Genomic DNA, 20,880 nt, shown 5'->3' with positions numbered 1-20,880 from the left:
GCGGGGCCTGTCCCTGGTCCGCTGCGCCGGCCATGGTGGGTGGGGTTGATGGCTGTGAGAGGCCTTCTTCGCCTCCTGGGTCCTGTCCAGCCCGAACCTGGGGCTACGCTCTTGTCGGTGGCCTCCGCGCCTGCTGCCTCCAGCGATGGCATCGAATGGTATCGGAGTCTCCACAGGCCGCTTTTTCTTGCTGCCTCTTCTGCTGTCCTTGGTGGCTCGGGCAAGGACCCCGCTGCCTTTCTCCCCACACTGGAGACCGTTTAAGAAGAGTGTGTCCCCTACCTACACCTCTACCCCTCCCCCTATGCCCATTTCCAATCACCCCGGTGTAGAGCTGATATACGTCTTACGCCACAGGCCTGCAGCCTTTCTCCCCTGAAAAACCTTCCGTTGCCGTCGCTCTGTTGACTGTATTTGCATTTTTCTCGATTGTCACCGAGGCTCGGGCACGCAGACGCCCTGTCCAGACCGTAGCAGTCATTCTTCTCCCGATATTAGCTCCATTCTATTAGTGCTTCTCCCCGTTAGTGCTGTCAGATCAGAGCACGCCTCTCGCAGATGCACCTTCATTTTCGGCTTCCCTAATCATTCGTTAATGATTTTGCGCACATTCAAAATGGTGAGTTGAAAGCCTCAGACCGAGTTGAAGAAAAGAGGAGGAGGTAGTCTTTGCTGGGAGGAAGAATCTGTTTAGGAGACCTAGCTCTCCAGTCTTTTTTTTTTTTTTTTTTAAAGCAAACGTATAGATATTGCTTTGAGCCTACTGGTTCTGGGAAGCTGATGATTTTTTTTAAAGGCTTAATATATTTTTTATCATGAACTATTTGGTATGTTTAATTTCTTTAAAATGGCAGTCACCTCTGCTGAAGATTGTAGATTATTTGCAGAGTACGTAAATAAACATGAAGATAAACGTTTAAAAGATTTTTATAAAACGCTTTAACTTTTTTCCAGTTTTTGTCTTCTGAAATTTATAATTTTATATGAAATAACCTTAAAAAATTAATTACATACATGCAAACTATATGTAAAATTCAACAATACAGAGGAAGGTGTATTAGGTAAAATATGAATATATCCTTTCATCCCTAGTATCGTTCCAGTATCTAGAGCTAACAATTTACTTTATATTTTTCTGAGTGCACTTTTAAACACATATGCATTCATGGAAAGTTGGGGTTGGGGTTGGTGGGGGTATACCAAATAAATTAGTATATCTCTTGGTTTTTTCACTAAATTATGTATCTTGGACATCTTCACTTGTATGTAAAAGTCTCCCTGATACTTTAAGTTAAATGATATTTCAGTAGTTTAAATGGGCCATGGTTTATTTAACCATTTCCTTACTGGAAGACATTTATATTAGTTTCTTTTTCCTATCAAAAATAATGCTTTATTTGCAGCTAACCTTTACATTTATTGATTAGTTTTTAATTACAAGCTTTAAATCTTAAATTTTAAAACTTCATTGTGGAAAATGTAAGGTAAAAAGTGCAATTCCCACTTCCCCTTCTAGTTTTTCCTTCATCCTAAGAGTCAGCTGTTCAGGAAACTTCCTCTATGTGATTATTTCTGTAGCATAGATTCCCAGAAATGGAATTGCTAGTTTAAATATCTTAAATTTTGATAACCATTTCTCCCTCCTTATTATTCTTTTCAGAATTATTCTTGACACTTATGCATTTCTGTTCCAAATGAACTTTAGCCTCAACTTGTAAATTAAATTTAAAAATCTTTAGATATTTTGAATGAGGTTATATTGAAATTTTAGATTAATACGGAACAAATTGATCTTTGTGATACTGCATCTCTTCCTTCAAATATATGTATGTATGGTATTCCTATCTTGCTTAGGGAAAGTTTTATAGTTTTTTTCCTCATATGTATGACATTCCTTCTTAGTATTCCTAGCTATTTTATGTTTTGATTGCTCTGGTAGATGGAAACTTTAACATTTTTTTCTTTTTTTCCCCTTCCCGTTATAGGAAAGCTTTTCAATTTTTTTCTGTTTATCATATATCTAATCACTTTATTGAATTGATTATCTGAACATACTCCCCATTTGTGGCTTTCCTTTAAATTTTATCACTGTGTGCTCTCCTCATGGCTTTGGCTGTGATACATCCTATATAATGTTAAATAATAGCAATGATGACTAAAAGCTTTGTGTTGTTCCTGACTTTAAGGGGATTGCTTCTGGTGTTTTAACATCAATTATGGTATTTGCCAAAGCTTTTCTGATAAGTGGAGAATATAGCAGGTTAAATTTGTTTTCTTGTATTGTTAGCTTTTCAAGATGATTTTATTGTTGTTTTTTAATTCTGATGATATTTTAAAAAACCATAAATGGGCATTGAGTTTTGTAAGATGTTTTTGACATTTTTTCGAGTGGGTGTATAAAGGCATCACCAGCATTCTCTGGTTAATATTTTCCCACGAGAGTGCTTTTTTAGAGAATCAACTTTTTTGAGGATAATTTACCTACAATAAGGTGTGTATATTTAAAATGTACAGCTCAGTTTGTTTTCACAAACGTATATATGCCCATGTATCACCACCACAATCATGATACAGAATGTTTCTGTCATCCCCCAAATTTCACTTCTGCCCTTTAGCAGTAAGTCACATTTTCACCCTCAGCTCTGGGAAAGTTTGTTCTTTTTCACTATTAATGAGTTCCATTTTCTAATATTTTATATAAATGGAATTATGTAGTATGTATTCTCTTGTATCCAGGTTTTATTCTTCCAGTACGGTGTTTTGAGGATAGTCCATGTGTTTGTGTGTTTAGTTGATTCATGACTTTTTATTAGTGAGTAGTATTTTATGATATTGATTTACCACAGTTATTCACCATTTCACCTATTGATGAATATTTGGATTGTTTCCAGTTTGGGATTGTTACTAATAAAGCTGTTATGAAGGGACATTCATTCATGATTTTTTGTGTAAATATATGTTTTCATTTCTTTTGGTAAATACTTAGAAATAGATTTGTTGAGTTGTATTATAAATGAGTGTTTAATTATAAGAACCTGCCAGTCTGTTTCCCATTTTACAGTTCCAGTTGCTATACATCCTCATCGACATTTGGGAAGCCCTTATAGTGGATGTGTAGTAATATTACACTGTATTTTACATTTGCACTTATGTGATGATTAATGATGCTGAGAATTCGTTCATGTGTTTATGAGTCGTTTATGAAGTCGTTTGTGAAGAATGTGTTCAAATCTTTTGCCCATTTTAAAACATTGAGTTGTTTGTCTTGTTGAGCTGGAGGAATTCTTAATATATTTTTTTGTACAAGTTCTTTGACCCACATAGATACATATACACACAGTGCTGTCTAAAGCTTACCTTTTATTAACTTTTTAAAACGGAAGAACTTTTAATTTTGATTAAATTTAATCATTTTTTCCTTTTATGATTTGTGTTTCTATGTTCTAAGTTGGTCAGTATAAAATTGTGCGTATTTCCTCATATTCTATAAATTTTATAGTTTTTGAACTTTTATGTTTTATATTAACTCATCCATATTGAGTTAATTTTTGTATATGGTGTGAGATAGAGTCAAGGTGTATTTTCCCAGTTCTAGTACCATTTTGGGGGAATATTTTCCTTTTCCCCAGTGAATTAACTTAGTCAAAAATCAGTTGACCAGGTATGTCAGTCAGTTTCTGGATTATCACCGTGGTCTTTGTATCTGTCATTTTGCCAGTGCCACATTTGTCATGACTGTTGTTGCTTAATAATAAGTCTTAAAATCAGGTAATATAAGCTCTTCAACTTCATTCTTTTCCAAAACCATTCTGGCTATTCTAGTTCCTTTGCTTTTCCATAAAATTTTTTAGAAGTGATTCGTTGGTTTCTACAAAAAGTACTGGAGGGTGGTTGTTAATTTAGATAATATTGTCTGAATTGATCAATTTAGGAAGAATGGCTATCTTAATATTATGCCTTCCAATCAATGAACACAGGATAGCTCCATTTGTTTGCTCTTAATCAAAGATCTTCTTTGTTTTCTTTCATTAGCTTTATGTAGTTTGAACATACAGATGTTTTTGCTCATATTTTATTAGGTTTATGTCTAAGTATTTCATCACTTCTTGTACTATTGTAAATAATTTTCCTCAATTTCAGTGTCCAAGTGTTCACTGACAGTTGTAGAAATACAGTTGATTTTTGTATACTGACCTTGAATCTGGAAACCTTGCTAAATTCACTTTTTCTAAAACTTTTTTTTGTAGATTATTTTGAGTTTCCTCATGTAGATAGTTATGTCATTGTGAATGTAGAACAGTTCTGTTTCTTTTGTTTTCAGTTTGTGTGTAAGCACTTCCCACCTCTTTTTTCCCTTATTGCACTGGTTAGGACCTCCAGTATGATGTTGAATAAGAGTGGTGAGAATGGATATCCTTGTCTAGTTCCTGATCTTAAGAGGAAAGCTTTCAGTCATTCATTATTAAGTATAAAGCCCTTTATCAAGTTAAAGATGTCCCTGTTTGGTTCTTAGATTGCTGAGAGTTTTTTTTTTTATCATGAGTGGACATTGAGTGTGGTCAAATGTTTTAAATGTATTTATTAAGATGATCATATGGTTTATCTTTGGCATGTTAATAAGATGAATCACATTAATTTATTTTTAGATGTTGAATCAGTTGTTTATTCTGTAGATGCACCTCCTTGGTTGTGATATGTTATCATTTTCATAAATTGGTGAATTAGATGTGCTAATATTTTGTTGAGTAGTTTTTTGTGTAAACCTGTGTCCATGAAGGATGCCTTGTTATATGGAATTTTTTTTTTGTATAAGGATAATGCTGGCCTCATAGGTTTAAAGTGCCTCTTATATTTTCTGAAAAAAAATTGAATGGGATTGGTATTTATTTCATAAATATTTGTCGGAGTTTGCACGCTAACCCGTCTGTGTCTAGTTTTATTTTTTTGATGATTTTTATTTTTTCCATTATAGTTGGTTTACAGTGATCTGTCAGTTTCTACTGTACAGCAAAGTGACCCAATCTCTCTCTCTCTCTCTCTCTCTCTCACACACACACACACACACACACACACACACACACACGTACATTCTTTTTCTCACATTATCCTCCATCATGTTCCATCATAAGTGACTAGATATAGTTCCCTGTGCTATATAGGATCTCATTGCTTATCCACTCCAAATGCAATAGATGCGCCTGGTTTTCTTTGATTAAAGATTTTAAATTTATTAAATTTAATTAATAGGTATCAGATCATTAGGGTCATCTAATTTTTTTTTCTCGGAAACTTTCAGTCTTTGACTATATGAGTAACCTACTATGTGAGCCTTAGTAGTTTTGTGTCTTTCAAGGAATTTGTCTCTTAGATCTATTGATTGCCATAAGGTTGTTTCTTTATTGTCCTTTTAATGTCTGTAGCATCTGTAGTTATGTCTTTCCTTTCATTCCTGATCCTGGCAATGTGTTCCCTCTTTTGTCTTTTGTATGTTTCCAGGTTTATCAATTTTGTTATTTTTTTCCAAAGACCCACCTTTTTACTTTATTACTTAAAAAAATATTTTTAATTCTATTGGTTTGTGCTCTTTGCTACTATTTCTTCTTGTGTGCTTTGGATTTAAATCTGCTATTATGATTTTTTAAGATGCAAGCTTAAGCTATTGAGATCTTCTTTGCCTTATTAGCACTACTTTTTATGGTCTCAAAAGTTTTATTATATTGATGTTTTCTGAATTTTTAATATGACTTTCACTTTAATCCATGGGTTTAGAAGTGTATTGTTTAATTTCCAAATATTTTGTGATTTTTGCCTATCTCTATAATTGGTTTCCATACTTAATTTTGTTATAGATGGATAATAGACTTTTACCTAATTTTGTTTGAATTTTTTGAAGTTTTATGACAAATGCTCCATGTGTAATTCAGAATAATGTATATTATACTGCTTAGGGGTAGAATATTCTATAATTTCTATATTGTACATTAAATACTAAATTATTTATATTAAAATTCTGTAATTGTCCCATCAAGTTGATTGATGATGCTTGTTAGGTTTTCTATTTCCTCACTGAGCTTTTGTCTACTTATTTTGTTGGTCACTGTGAGAAGAGTTGAAGTCTCCAAGTACAATTGTGGATTTGTCTGTTTCTCCTTTTTGTTATAATTATTTTAAAATTTTTAAAATTAAGCCTAATTGGGATATCATTGATTATGTTTTATTTTTGCTTCATGTATTTCGAACTCTGTTGTTTGGTGCATAAATGTTTAGGATTGTGATGTCTTCTTGGTGAATTGACCCCTTTATCATTATGTAATACCCTTTTTTATCTCTGGAAGTATTTCTTCTTTTGCACTGTACTTTATCTGATATTAATACTGCCTCTCTATCTTTCTTTTGATGAGTGTTTGCATGATAAAATTTTTAAAGGCATTTATTTAAAGAAAACACCTTATAGGCATACATAATATGAAACTAAGAAGACTAAGTATTATTTGCAAACACTCATCAAAAGAAAGCTGATATGCCCATATCAATATTGTACCAAGTAGACTTAATGCAAGAAGTATTATAAAATATGAATAGGAAAAGATTATAATAAGTATGTCAGTTCATCAAGAAGACATAATAATGCTAAGTGTATTTTATGTGATATCATTTCTGAATATATGAGCTCATAGTAAAGATAGATATGAATTTATATCTGGAGATTTTAAGTGTAAATTTAAAATAATTGATAGAACAATTATATAAAAATATCAGTAAGGGAATAGAAAATTTGACACAATTAATCATCTTGATATGATTGATATTTGTAGAACATTTTATATAAACTTAAGACCGTACTTTTTTTTTAAGTGCGCATGAAACATTTGCCAAAATATTCTGATTTTTAAAGATGTAGCAAGTTTCACAGGATTGAAATTATACAGTGCATGTTTTCTGACCAATGTGGAATTAGTTACAACTCAGTAACAGAAAAATAGCTAGAAAGGAGTTCCCACTGTGGTGCAGTGGGTTAGGAATCCAATTGCAGCAGCCTCGGTTGCTGTGGGGTGCAGGTTTGATCCCCGGCTGGGTGCAGTGGATTAAAGGAGCTGGTGTTGCTGCAGTTAGAATTTAATTCATGGCCATGGAGCCTCCATATGCTGTGGGTGCAGCAATTAAAAAAGAAAAAAAAGAAAAACCAACTAGAAAGGTTTCAAATGTTTTCAAAGTTAATCAGGATATTTGTAAATAGTCCATGAATCAAAGTGAAGTCACAATGTAAATCAGAAGATATTTTGATCTGAGTAACAATAGAAGTATTAACTCAGAGCTTATTAAGTGCAACTGAAGCAGTGCTTTGAGAGAACTTTATTGCTTTATATGGACATACTGCATTTTTTTGTTGTGCTTCGCTTTATTGGATTTTGTAGATACAGCTTTAAAAAAAATAATTTGAAGGGTTTTTGTTTGTTTGCTTGTTTTGCCTTTTTTAGGACTGTACCTGTGACATATGGAAGTTCCCTGGCAAAGGATTGAATTGGAGCTGCAGCTGCTGGCCTACACCACAGCCACAGCAATGTGGAATCCTCAACCCACTGAGTGTGTTCAGGGATCAAACCCGCATCCTCATGGATATTAGATGGGTTTGTTTCCACTGAGCCACAATAGGAACTCTCCAAATTGAAGTTTGTGGCAGCCTTGCAGTGAGCAAGTTTATTGGTGCCTTTTGTCCAAAAGCATTTGCTTACTGATAGTATTTTCTGGCAATAAAATATATTTTTTAACTGAATGAATTTTATTACATTTATAGTTGTACAGCAGTCGTCACAACCCAGTTTTACAGCATTTCCATCCCATACTTCCAGCCCATCCCTCCCCCAGCCCACCCTGTCTCCTTTGGAAACTATAAGTTTTCAAGGTCTGTGAGTCATTATCTGTTCTGTAAAGAAGTTCATTGTATCCTTTTTTTAGATTCCACATATAAGTAATAGCATATGATGTTGGTGTCTCACTGTCTGACTAACTTCACTAGGTATGATAATTTCCAAGTCCATGTTGCTACAAATGCCAGTATTTCCTTTTTATGGTTGAGTAATAGTCCATTGTGTATATGTACCATATCTTCTTTATCCACTCCTCTGTCAGTGGACATTTAGGTTGCTTCCATGTCTTGGCTGTTGCATATAGTGCTGCAGTGAAGGTTGGAGTACACGTATCTTCTCAAGTCATGGTTTTCTCTGGATAGATACCCAGGAGTGGGATTGCTGGATGTTATGGTAGTTCTATTTTTGGTTTTTTGAGGAATTGCCGTATTGTTTTCCACAGTGGTTGCACCAATTTACATTCCCACTGACAGGGTAATAGGGTTCCCTTTTTTCCACACCTCTCCGGCATTTATTGTTGACTTTTTGATGGGAGCCATTCTGGCTGGTATTTGGTGGTACCTCACAGTAGTTTTGATTTGAATTTTTCTAATAATTAGTGATGTCAAACATTCTTTCATGTGTTTTTTTGGCCATTTGTATGTCTTCTTTGGAGAATCGTCTTATTTAGATCTTTTGTCCATTTTTTGATGGGTTTGTTTGGTTTTTTTTTAGTATTGAGCTACAGGAGGTGTTTGTTTATATATTTTGGAGATTAATCCCTTGTCAGTTGCTTCATTTACAAGTATTTTCTCCTAATCTGTGGGTTGCCTTTTCATTTTGTTTAGGATTTCCTTTGCTGTACAAAAGCTTTTAAATTTAATTAGGTTCCATTTGTTTATTTTTGTTTTTATTGTCATTACTCTAGGAGGTAGCTCTGAGAAGATATTGCTGTGGTTTTATGTCAGAAAGTGTTTGGCCTATGTTTTCCTGTAAGAGTTTTATAGTCTCCAGTCTTATATTTAGGTCTTTAATCCATTTTGAGTTTATTTTTGTGTGTGGTGTTAGAAAGTATTCTAATTTTATTATTTTTAGCTGTTCAGTTTTCCCAGCACTGCTTATTGAAGGGTTTGCCTTTTCTCCATTGTATATTCTTGCCTCCTTTGAAAATACTTTATAATTAAGTTGTGGCCATGTTTTTTTAAACACAAGCTGTTGCATGCTTAATAGTCTACAGTATAGCAAAAACATAACTTTTCTATGCACTGGGAAACCATAAAAATTTTTGTGACTTTTTTTGTATTATTTTCTTTATTCTGGTAGTTTAAAACTGAATCCACAGTATCTCCAAGGTATGCCTATATGCATATATCAGTAAGGAAGTAAAGTTCAAAATCAGTGGTGTAAGCTCCTAACTGAAGGGAGCTACAAATCACATCCAAGGAGAGTTGGAAGAAGGAAATAGAAACATCAAGTAGAATTCGTTGAAATAGAAAAGTTTTTTTTGTTGTTGTTTTTTGTTTTTGTTTTTGTTTGTCTTTTTGCCATTTCTTAGGCTGCTCCCATATGGAGATTCCCAGATTAGGGGTCTAATCTGAGCTATAGCCGCTGGCCTAGACCAGAGCCACAGCAATGCAGGATCCGAGCCGCTTCTGCAACCTACACCACAGCTCACGGCAACACCGGATCCTTAACCCACTGAGCAAGGTCAGGGATCGAACCTGCAACCTCATGGTTCCTAGTTGGATTCATTAACCACTGAGCCACGACGGGAACTCCATAGAAAAATTTCATAGTCAGTTTGTTGAGAGGACTCTTTAAAAATAATAAACCTATAATGACTGATGAAGGAAAAAAACAGGGAAAACACAAAACTGCCAAATTAGGAATGAAAATGGGAGGCATAACTATAAATTTGATAAATATTAAATTGTTAATTAAGGGGAATTAAGAACAACTTTATGTTAGTACATTTTATAACTTGAATTAAAGGTCATAATTCTTGAAAAATACAGCTTATCAAAACTGACATGTGAGGAAATGGAAAATCTACATTGTCCAGTATCTGTTAAAGTCAGTTTATCAAAAACTTCCACAAAGAAAACTCCTGGCCCAAATGGTTTCACTGGTATATTTCTCAAACATTTAAGTAAGATATAATGCTAATTTTACCCAGACTGTTCTGAGAATTAAAAAGAAAACATATCCCAGAACATTTTATGGTTTTAGCATAATCTTGGTAGGAAAATCTGACAAGAACATGACAAAGAAGGTGTAAATATAGGCCAGTATTTCTCATGAGCACAAATACAGAAACAGAAATAATCCAGTGATAATGTAAAAAAAGATATCACAGATTTACTCCAGGAATACAAATTTAGTTTAATGTTTTACAGTTAATCAGTGTAACCCATCACTTTATAGAACAATGTGTGAAAATCATAGGATCATCTCTGAAGATAGACAAATCATTTGACAACATTCAACATTTATTATGTTAAAAATCCTCATCAGACTGAGAATAGAAGGAAACATCTTTAATTTTTTAAAGAATTCCAACAAAAAATCCTATAGCTAACATCATTTCTCAGTGAAAAACCTGTGTCATGTCCAGTATCCTTCTTTCTATTCAGTGTTGTATCAGAATCCTAACCAGTGCCTTCAAGTCTAAAAAAAAAATTAAAAATTGGAAAGAAAAAAGTCTTAAAAATGTGTTTACCAGCAAAGTTTTAGAATAAGTGAATTTTGCAAAATGACTGGATACAAGGAAAAAATGCAAAGATTTTAAGTTGTGTACTAGAAACCAAAAACTAAAATAAAATTAGAAAAGTACATTTAGAATAGAATCAAAATATGTAAAATACCTGAGTAAGAAATCTAATAAAAGCTTACGTATAACTTCTACACTGAAAATTATAAAACTGTGCTGAGAGACATTTTTAAATTACTTAAGTAAGTGGAGAAATATTCTATCCTTATATGGTAGGAAACTTGGTATTGTTAAAATGTCAGTTTCGGAGTTCCCATTGTGGCTCAGTGGTTAAGGAATCCGACTAGCATCCATGAGGACACAGGTTTGATCCCTGTCCTCCCTCAGTGTGTTAAGGATCCAGGTTGCTGTGAGCTGTGGTATAGGTCACAGACGCAGCTTGGATCTGATGCTGCTGTGGCTGTGGCGTCCACTGGCAGCTGTGGCTCCGATTCAACCCCTAGCCTGGGAACCTCCATATGCTGTGGATGTGGCCTAAACTCCCCCCCAAAAAAATCAGTTTCCCCTAAGTTGAACTATAGATTTAATACAATTTCATTTTAAATCCCAGTATTTTATAATTTTTATAAAATGGGTTCCAAAATTCATATCAAGATGTTAATGTCTCAAGATTTGCTATAAAGTTACAGTAATTAAAACAATGTTGTATTAGTACGAGGTATACAGAAAGACCAATCGAAGAATATAAATGTCTAGAAATAGACTTTCACAAATACAGTTTTTAGTTTATGACAAAAGCTTTACTGAAGGTAAGAAAAAAACCATTTATTTTTAGTAAATTGTGCTCACTAAGTTGGATATTAGATACTTGGGCTAGAGGAGGTACTTGATTTTTACCTGATACTATATTCAAAAGTTCAGTTGAGTTGGGTCATAGATCCGAATGCAAAAGCTAGAATTATCAAGCTTCTAAAAGAAAACCTAGGAGAATATCTTCATTGCCTTAAGATCACAAAATTTCTCAAATAGAACATAAAATTGTTACATTACACTACAGTAAATTATGAATTTCTATTCATGAAGACATCATTCAAGAGAAAAAGCAAGTTATAGACATATACTCACATAAAGTTAATCTGGTGAAAGACTTGTATCCAGAAACTATAAGTATCTCTTAAAATTCAAAAGAAAAAGGCAAACAACACAGTTTTTAGTGTATGCAAAAAAGTAAGCAGTTTCTTCATAAAAGAAGATATCCAAAAGGCCAATGCCCACAGGTAAAGGTGCTCTACATTATTACTCATCAGAGAAATGTCACAATGAGACACCATCACACCCCTCCCAGAATGGCTGAGATTAGAGACTGACAATATCAAATGTTGCCAAGGATATGAAACATTATCAAATGTTGCCAAGGATATGAAACAACAGATACTCTTATATATTGCTGGTGGGAATGTAAGTTGTTTCAGCCACTTTACACAACTGTTGGTATCTGTTATAGCTAAATACAGCTCTATACTCTGACTCAGTAATTCCAGGTCATATGTGTCCACAAAAGATTTTTTTAAAAAGTACAAGGATGTTTATGACAACATAAATGAATCCTGGAAACATATTGTGTTGAGCAAAATAGACAGACACAGGGGTTTATGATGTGTGATTCCACTGGTATAGAGTTTAAAATAGGAAAAACTAAACTGGTATGATAGAGGTCAAGAGAATGGCTGCGTTTTGCTTGAGAGGAGTCATTGACTTGGAAGGAGCAAGAGAGAACCCTTTGAACAGATGGTACAGGTTTTGTATCTTGATCTAGGAAGGGTTTTGTTTTGTTTTGTTTTGTTTTTTTGCTTTGTAGGTTGTGCCTGCAGCATATGGGAAGTTCCCAGGCTAGGGCTCTAACACAGCAGCTGCTGGTTTATGCCACAGCAGTCCAGAATCTGAGCTGTGTCTGCAGTTTACACCACAGCTCGCAGCAAAGCCAGATCCTTAACCTACTGAGCAAGGCCAAGGATCGAACTTGCATCCTCATGGATATTAGTTGGGTTGGTAACTGCTGAGCCACAACAGGAATTCCAGACCTAGGGAGTATTTATTCAGATATATACATATGTAAAAATTCATTGCATTATTTTGTATGCCTAAAAGTTTTATATTTTATTATATGTAAACAGTTTTTCCACAAATTAGTGTAGAAAAGAAAATAATTTTAAAGTTTTTATCTCCAAAATTTACAAATTTCTGTAGACTGTAAGGAACCCTCATGTATATATCATCTTGCATCCACATTTTGCCATGCTTGTTTCTGTATCTCCCCAACCCCCATTCACATATGTTCCCTTTTTTTTTTTTTTTTTTGATAATAGCACGCATCTAAGTATGTATCACAGGTATTAACTCAGCACATTTTATGATTTTTTTTTTAATCGTCAGGTGAAATTTGCTACCTTTTGGTATGCATAACATTGAATTTTCTGTTTTCCTTGTTTCCTGTACCCTTGTTTTTTCTTTACCTGGCTCATTGACACTAAAGTAAATCTTTGAAGCTTTTTTAAAAGATTGGAGTATAGTTGATTTACAATGTTATGGTAGTTCTCTGCAGCTTTATTATTATTATTATTATTGTTACTATTATTATTTATTCTGAGCTGATTTAACTTTTCCATCTCAAAGGAAGTTAGGTTGAGCAGGGTCCTTATTTGTGACATCTGAATTAGAGATCTTCCTAGAGAGGTAAACTTGAGGAATGTTCTTCATATGTTTTTTTAATGGATTGGATATTTTATTCTTTCATCTCAGTTTTCCTTTGACTCCTCTTTAATTTTCCCCCATTAGCCAGTAATACTATCAGTTAACCACAGAACATTTTATTGTTCTAGTGTGTTGGGTATTAGGTATATGCTCATTTAATTCTTTATTCAAAGATTTCTGTTGATAGTCTTCTAAAAAAAAACAGTATTTTTCAACTTTTTTAAAAAACAGAATGAGAAATTTATAAACACTTGGTGAGACAGAGGTTTCACCAGGACAGAATTTGGAAACATAGTTTTTTCAAGATGTAAACTTACTTTATCATGACGTTTTTATTTCTGAATTTCTTAGCTGAAATGTGATAATCATTAAAAAGTTTTCATGTGACTAAATTACTTTACTAAAGGGAAATGTAGGCTAGATAATTAGAAAAGTTTAAGAGGAATTTTGTTTTTGTTTTTTAACAATTTTTATTTTTTCCATTATAGTTGTTTTACAGTGTTCTGTCAATTTCAGCTGTACAGCGAAGTGATGCAGTCATACATATGTACATACATTCTTTTCCTCACATTATCTTCCATCCTGTTCCATCACAAGTGACTGGATATAATTCCCTGTGCTATACAGCAGGATCTCATTGCTTAACCACTCCAAATGCAGTAGTTTTCATCTGTTAACTCCAGACTCCCAGTCCATTCCACTCCCTTCCCCCTCCTCCTTGGCAACCACAAATTTGTTCTGCAAGTCCATGAGATACTTTTTTGCATATATTAGATTCTTTCCATATATTAGATGCCAGATGTAAGTGGTATCGTATGGTATTTGTCTTCCTTTTTCTGACTTACTTCACTTGGTATGAGTCTCCAGTTCCATCCATGTTGCTGCAAATGGCATTATTTTGTTCTTTTTATGGCTGAGTAATATTCCATTGTGTATATATACCACATCTTATTTTAAGAGGAATTTGAAGAAACATTTTTGGTGCATATATGTAAAGCTAAATATGAGAGACTATAAAATAAATATTCCAGAGTGCTTGGAAGAGTAATCAAGACTTCCTTCAAATAGTTGGATCAAATTGTATTTGTTTCTGAACTTTTATTTTGTTTTTTGATTTATCATTATTTAAGTTTCAGGTGTCCAACTTTATGATTCAGCATCTTTGTTCATGACAAAGTGATCATCACCAGAAGACTAGTTAGATTGATCACCACATACTTCACACATTTTTCACCCCCCCTCAATTATTTCTATAAAAGACACTTTAAAAGTAGGTTATTTCTAGGTACTTTATTGAATGGGAGAAAATATTTTAAGTCATATATCTGAGAAAGGGTTAATATCCAAAATATAAATAACTTAAACAACTCAGTAGCAAGAAAACCCAATCAGTTCAATTAGAAAATGAACCGAGGATATGAATAGATATTTTTCCAAAGAAGACACACAGATGGTCAACAGACACATGAAAAAAATGTCAGATAACATCAATTGTCAGGGAAATACAAATCAAAACCACAGTGAGTTATCAACTCATTTCTGTGAGAATGGGTGTTATCAAAAAGACAAGAAATAGCAAGAGTTGGTGAGGATGTAGAGAATAAGGAACCCTTGTACATTATTAGTGGAAATGTAAATTTGTGCAACCACTATGGAAAACAATATGGAGGTTTCTCAAAAAAAAAAAAAACTATCATCTGATTCAGAAATTCCACTTCTACATATGTATTTGAAGAAAATGAAAACACTAACTTTGAAAATATGTAATCACTCCCATATTCATTGTAGCATTATTTACAACAGCCAAGTTGTGGGAAACATCCGAAGTGCCCATCAATGGATAAATGGACAAAAATTCCAGTCCACACAATGGACTATTATTCAGTCATGAAAAAGAACAAAATCTTGCTTTTGTGACAATGTGGGTGGACCTTGAGGGCATTATGCTAAGTGAAATAAGTCAGAGAAAGACAAATGCCGTGGAATCTCACTTAAATGTGAAATATTAAAAAAACAAAACAAAAACAAGCTCATATGTATGGAGAACCAGTTGGTGGTTGCCAGAGGAGGTAAGGGGGTTGGGAGCAGACAAAATGGGTTAAGGGAGTTTAAAGGTACACACTTCCAGTTATAAGTCGTGAGAATGTAATGCGCAGCATCGTGACAATGGTTAATAGCACCATATTTGAAAGAGAGTGGATTTTAAAAGTTCTTTTTCCTAGGAAAAAATTTTATAATTATGTGTAGTGACAGATGCCTTCTAGACTTATTGTCATCATTTTGCAGTATGTATAAATATTGAATCATGTTGTACACCTGAAACTAATATAATGTTTTATATAATTTATGTTTTTATTTTTATTTTTTAAATGAGTTATTTTTGGATCCCAGCAAATGGGTCACAGGGGTATAGAGCCAAGCTTTTAATTGCAACTCTTTTTCTGAAAGTTTAAATGATTTCTCTCTCCCTTTGCTTAAAACTTCACTTAAATAACTTAGAATTAAATTTTAAAAGTTTTCCTGATGCAGTAGCTATTCAATAAGTATCTATTTCAATGATTATCTTCTAGGTGATAGGTAGAGTGTAGGTGCTAAGCCCAGCTCTGATATCATCAAGCAGAAGACCAGTGTAATTCATTTTGATACCGTCATTTCCAACATGGCAGTTTCCATGTTGAGAATAAGCAGATTTTTTAAAGGGAGGAAATGTACTTTCAGGAAATGATAATAGCAAGTCTTTGTTCTGATGATAGATGGAAGTATAAGAAAATTCAGAATCCAAATACATGTAATTTGAATTGCTTGTATTTTTTACCTAGTGCAGGATAATTGTTATGCAGCAATAGACCAGCAGCTCAGAACATTTATTATCTCATAGTTTCTGTGGGTCAGAAATTCGAGCATGCAGGCTGTGTGGTTTTGGCTTAAGGTCTCATGATTTGCAATCAATGTGTAGGCTGGGAATAGTCATCTGAAGCTTTGACTGGAGCTGAAGGATCTGCTTCCTAGGAGGTTCATTCACAAGGCTATTGCCAGAGACCTCAGTTCCTTCTGGGTCTTGGCAGAAACTTCCAGTTCCTCATCAAGTGGACCTTTTCTTAGGACTACTTGAGAGATCGTACGGTGTAGCAGCTGGCTTCTTCTAGAGAGAGTAAGCCAAGAGAGAGTAAAGTGGAAGCCACAGTGTGTTCTGTGCCTGAATCTTGTACATCACACACTGTCATTTCTGTCACATTGTCTTCATTAGAAACAAGTCACTAAGTATAGCCCACACTTAAAGGGTACAAATTGGGATCTGCTTTTTGAAGGGTGAAGTATCAAAGAATTTGTGGAATACTGTAAAACCACCACATTATTCTAACAGAGGTATGATGATGTTACTGAAGTGAGTAGGGTACATTGCAAAAATAATAATTAATTGTGTAATTTTAAAGTATTATACATTCTGGGTTATGAGTTGACTACTACTCAGTGGTGTTGGAGAAATATAATTCTGAAGACAGTTCAAGGTATAGGCTTAGTATGTACCAACTTCAGTGTATATTATGTTTATTTAGATATATGAACATTCATTATTATGTTTGCTTAAGTCTTTTGCTGTATTACTATTCAGATTTTGAGTTTTCTGAATTGCTTCTCTTACCACTAACTTTCGTTTAATATATGGTTAAGTATAAGAGCTGTAGTTTGAATCTAAGTATTCCCAGTGCTTAGTCTCTCTTTTCATTATATTTCTGTATTTCCATTAGAGAAGGGAGCACAGATTTGTCATTCATTCAGTCATTCATTCATCCCTTTGTTCACAATTGTTTGTGTATTATGTTAGACAATGTATAGACAAGGTGCATTTGATAGATACAATGCATTTCAAGCAAGGTCTTTGTCTTTTAAGTCAGTCTTCCAGTTCTTTGGGTGGTTTCCATTGTCTGTCTAGAGATGCTGGCATACCAGCCTAGTTCAAATGATAAAATGATAACTTCTAGGTTAATAATTGGAACATCTAGGATTGATACTTCCCTGATTAATTCTTTTAATTCTAAGCAGCACATTTGTATAGGTTTTTTGTTTGTTTGTTTGCTTTAATTTGGGGAGGGGGGGAATGTTGTTTTCGTTTTTTACAATCAGGAAGAAGTGTGTGAAAACTCCAAAGCATTTGAAATGAATAATTGTCACAGAGAGGAATCATGGGTTATTTATTAGATGAATAGTATAAGGAGCAAGAGACTAATTTAGCAAAGGAAGTGTTTCTTTAGGGAAAACTCAGAAACCAATTTTCCCAATAAATTTTAGATATGAATTTGGCACTAATGAATTAATGTATTTTAATCTTGAGACGCAGCTATGATCTTTATTATTCATCCTTTCTCCTCCATGTTCTGGTTTGTTTCTTTTTTATACTTCAGAGATAGGAATGAGTAACACTGTCATACATACTTAACTATAGCTGGACTCCGATGAAGTAGAGGTCATTGGTATCTACAGAGAGATTCTAGTCTACATTTTATTCATAAGACAAGAACCACTATTGAAAATATTACTAGTAATAGAAGAAGATTCAGGGAACAAGAAAATGCAAGAAATTAAAAAGATTATTATAGAGAATAATGGAAGGCTGGAACTAAAAGTAGATGAAATCTGCCATTTCATAGATTGAAAATAAGAAAGAAACTTTGAGACAAAGGATTAAACTTTGCGGGCCAAACACGGAGAAAATAGGAAAGACAAAAAAAAGGACATCTCTGAGACAGTCTGAAATGAGCCTTTAAATTAAAGCAGTCCAGCTAGAGCTGTTGCAGTAGAAGTTTTATAAATGGCCTAAGGAAGTCCTTGTAAAATTACAAAATACCATTTGTTAAGTAAAAATCCTAAGAATTCCAGGGAGAAAAACTGGTTTACTTACAAAAGAATGAGAAATTGGCAGGACAGTTTCTTAACAGCAGCATGGAATGCTGAGAAAACAGTGTCTTTTAGAGTTTGGAAAAAAAATGATTTTATCTTGAACTATATCCAGAGTATGAAGGAAAAATGAAAATAGTATGACATGCAAGGAGTCACTGTTTACCTCCTTATGTAAAATTCCAGAAACAATTACTTGAGGATCTTGTAGTAAAGAAAAATACCCGGTGATAAATAAACAAAACATTAAATAAAAATAAGTAAGACAATAAAATAAATATAAATAACTAAAAAAAGATAAAATATAACAGTACATATAAATACATAAAGTAGAATAAAATAAATTAAAAATAATAAAATAAAAATAAATAAAAAACAATAGAATAAACAAACTAAAGGAAAGTGTGAATTTTAACTCAGGGTACCTAACGCAGAAGTACAATCCATCAAAAGATAGCACAGAAGTATTTGGGTCTTGAAAATAAGTAGACTGAATTTAGACCAGGGTGTTGGAGGGCTCCAAAAAGAATCTTTAAGAAGGAAGTGAATGCACATTAAAGAAAAGTGTGATTAAGAAACAGGGTGAATTGGTGACCTGGGTTTGGTTTCTGCCAAGGAACTGCCTGTTCCATCCTCTGACAGGTACGTGCAGCCTGACAGTTGTAAAGAACACAGGTGTCTGTGCATTGCTGTGGGAGGACCACAGAGTCTTCTAGACTCCATGCAAGGTCGTTCCATGCAGGTTTGGGTCTGAATTCTCTGGAAGCAGGTTTTCCATGAAGAGGACAGAGTCTGGGTTACCCATTCCCTTGGCAAATCTCTTTTTTCACAGATCACACTCTTCCATTGTCCTTCTGACCACTACGTAGACTCTTTCTGAAAAAATCTTTATTTTCTGTTTGAAAATATCTTTCAATGAAAAAGTTTTTTAAAAAAAAGAAAGAAAGAAACTGGGTGGTCTTCGTCATTTCTATACTCTTAACAGCACTTTCATTTGACATCCACCCTCCTGGATTTTTCTTTTCTCTCTCCAGCTTCTCTCTCACTGGTTAGTTTTTCTGGTGCTTTTCCTCTGGCCTCTTAATGTTGTCTCATCTCAGGGCTTAGCCCTTGAACTACTTTCCTTCCACTTAAACTTTTGCAGGTTTTGAACATTGTCTATATTCTGATAGCTCCCAAATTATGCTGATAGTTCAGAATTCTCCAGTCAACTCCAGCCTCCTGTTTAACATTTCTACTTGAATATATAATCAATATCTCAGATTTAATATATCCAAAACTAAACTCAAGATAACTTTCTCTAAACCTGCTTCTTCCACAAATTTTTGTACGTCAGTTAATGGCAACTCTGTTTCTCCAGTTGCCCAGGCTGTAAAATTTAGAGTCAACTTTAAGTCTTTACCTTCTTTCATAACCTATATCAGAAAACTTGGTCGAATGTACTTTCTCATAAGAAGTTAGATAATGTCTCTTCTCAGAACTATTTGATGGTTTTCCATCTACTCAAAATAAAACCTACATTTCTTATATTATCCTATAAAAGGCCCTTGTGATCTGTTCCCCCTATTCGCCCTTCCCTAATTAATTTTCTGACCTTTTCTGTTGCTTTCTCTCTCTTACTCATTCCATCCCTCACTTCTTGCTATGGTAACTGCTGGAAATTCTCACTTCAAGATCTTCAGTTTATTCTACTTAGAATGTTCGTTCCCTAAGTTTACATGTGGCGCCCTCTCACACAGGTGTTTGCTCAAACAACTCCTCATTGAGGCCTTCCCTAACCACACTGTTTTAAACTGCATACCCCCAGGCTCAATTTATTATCTGCTTTATTTTGTTCCATAGTATGTATTGTGTAACATTTATTTATTACTTGTTTTCTTTAGTGTCTGTATCCCATACTGCAGTTTTAGGAGGGGAGGAGCATTTGTTTATTTTGCTCATTGTTAAATCTTCAGCACTGAAAATAGTGCCTGGAATATTGCCTTATTTCAAATAAAGGGCATTGGGTAAAATACTTGTGAACTTAAATCCATGGTCATCCTTTAAGTCTGCCTTGTATTGTACTATGAATCTGTGAGGATTCAAGTTACTGCAGATAATTTTTGTCATTATTAAAACAGTTTTAATCAGAGCTTCTATTTTTGCCAGTATGCTAAGATTATTTTTTTGATGTTTCTTTATCCTTTAGCGATTGCTGACAATCTGTGCTGATTCAGACATATTAGCAGATCATAACCTATTGCTGAATTTATAAATTATGTGGGAGAATGTGTGTGTACTTTTACATATGTTTATATATAGCTATATGTAGCTATATGTGGTGAATAAATAATATACAGTTAAACTCATTTGTAGAACTATCATCTTCAAACAAATTTGAATTGGTAATAGGCAGCTAGCAATAGCTCAAGTGTTTAAGTAAATAAAATATTTATATAAAAAAACTAAGCCCTTGCCAAACTTTAAAAAAGCACAGGTTACAACTTTTAAAATAGTTAATAGGGAAGTTCCCATCGTGGCTCAGTGGTTAATGAATCTGACTAGGAATCATGAGGTTGCGGGTTCGGTCCCTGGCCTTGCTCAGTGCGTTAAGGATCCAGCGTTGCTGTGAGCTGTAATGTAGGTTGCAGACGCGGCCCGGATCCCGCATTGCTGTGGTTCTGGCATAGGCTGGTG

General features: G+C 34.0%; 1 protein-coding gene across 4 annotated transcripts in view; it reads left to right on the top strand.

Moving 5' to 3' along the window:
* Positions 1-20,880, top strand: part of PJA2 (praja ring finger ubiquitin ligase 2) — a 345,411-nt gene that overhangs the window by 272,224 nt on the left and 52,307 nt on the right. The gene's annotated exons all lie outside the window — the stretch shown is intronic.

The sequence above is a fragment of the Phacochoerus africanus genome, chromosome 4 (assembly GCF_016906955.1).
Source record: "Phacochoerus africanus isolate WHEZ1 chromosome 4, ROS_Pafr_v1, whole genome shotgun sequence".
NCBI lineage: Eukaryota > Metazoa > Chordata > Mammalia > Artiodactyla > Suidae > Phacochoerus > Phacochoerus africanus.
Note: the sequence above shows the minus strand (reverse complement) of the source record. Positions and strands in the feature narration are given on the sequence as shown.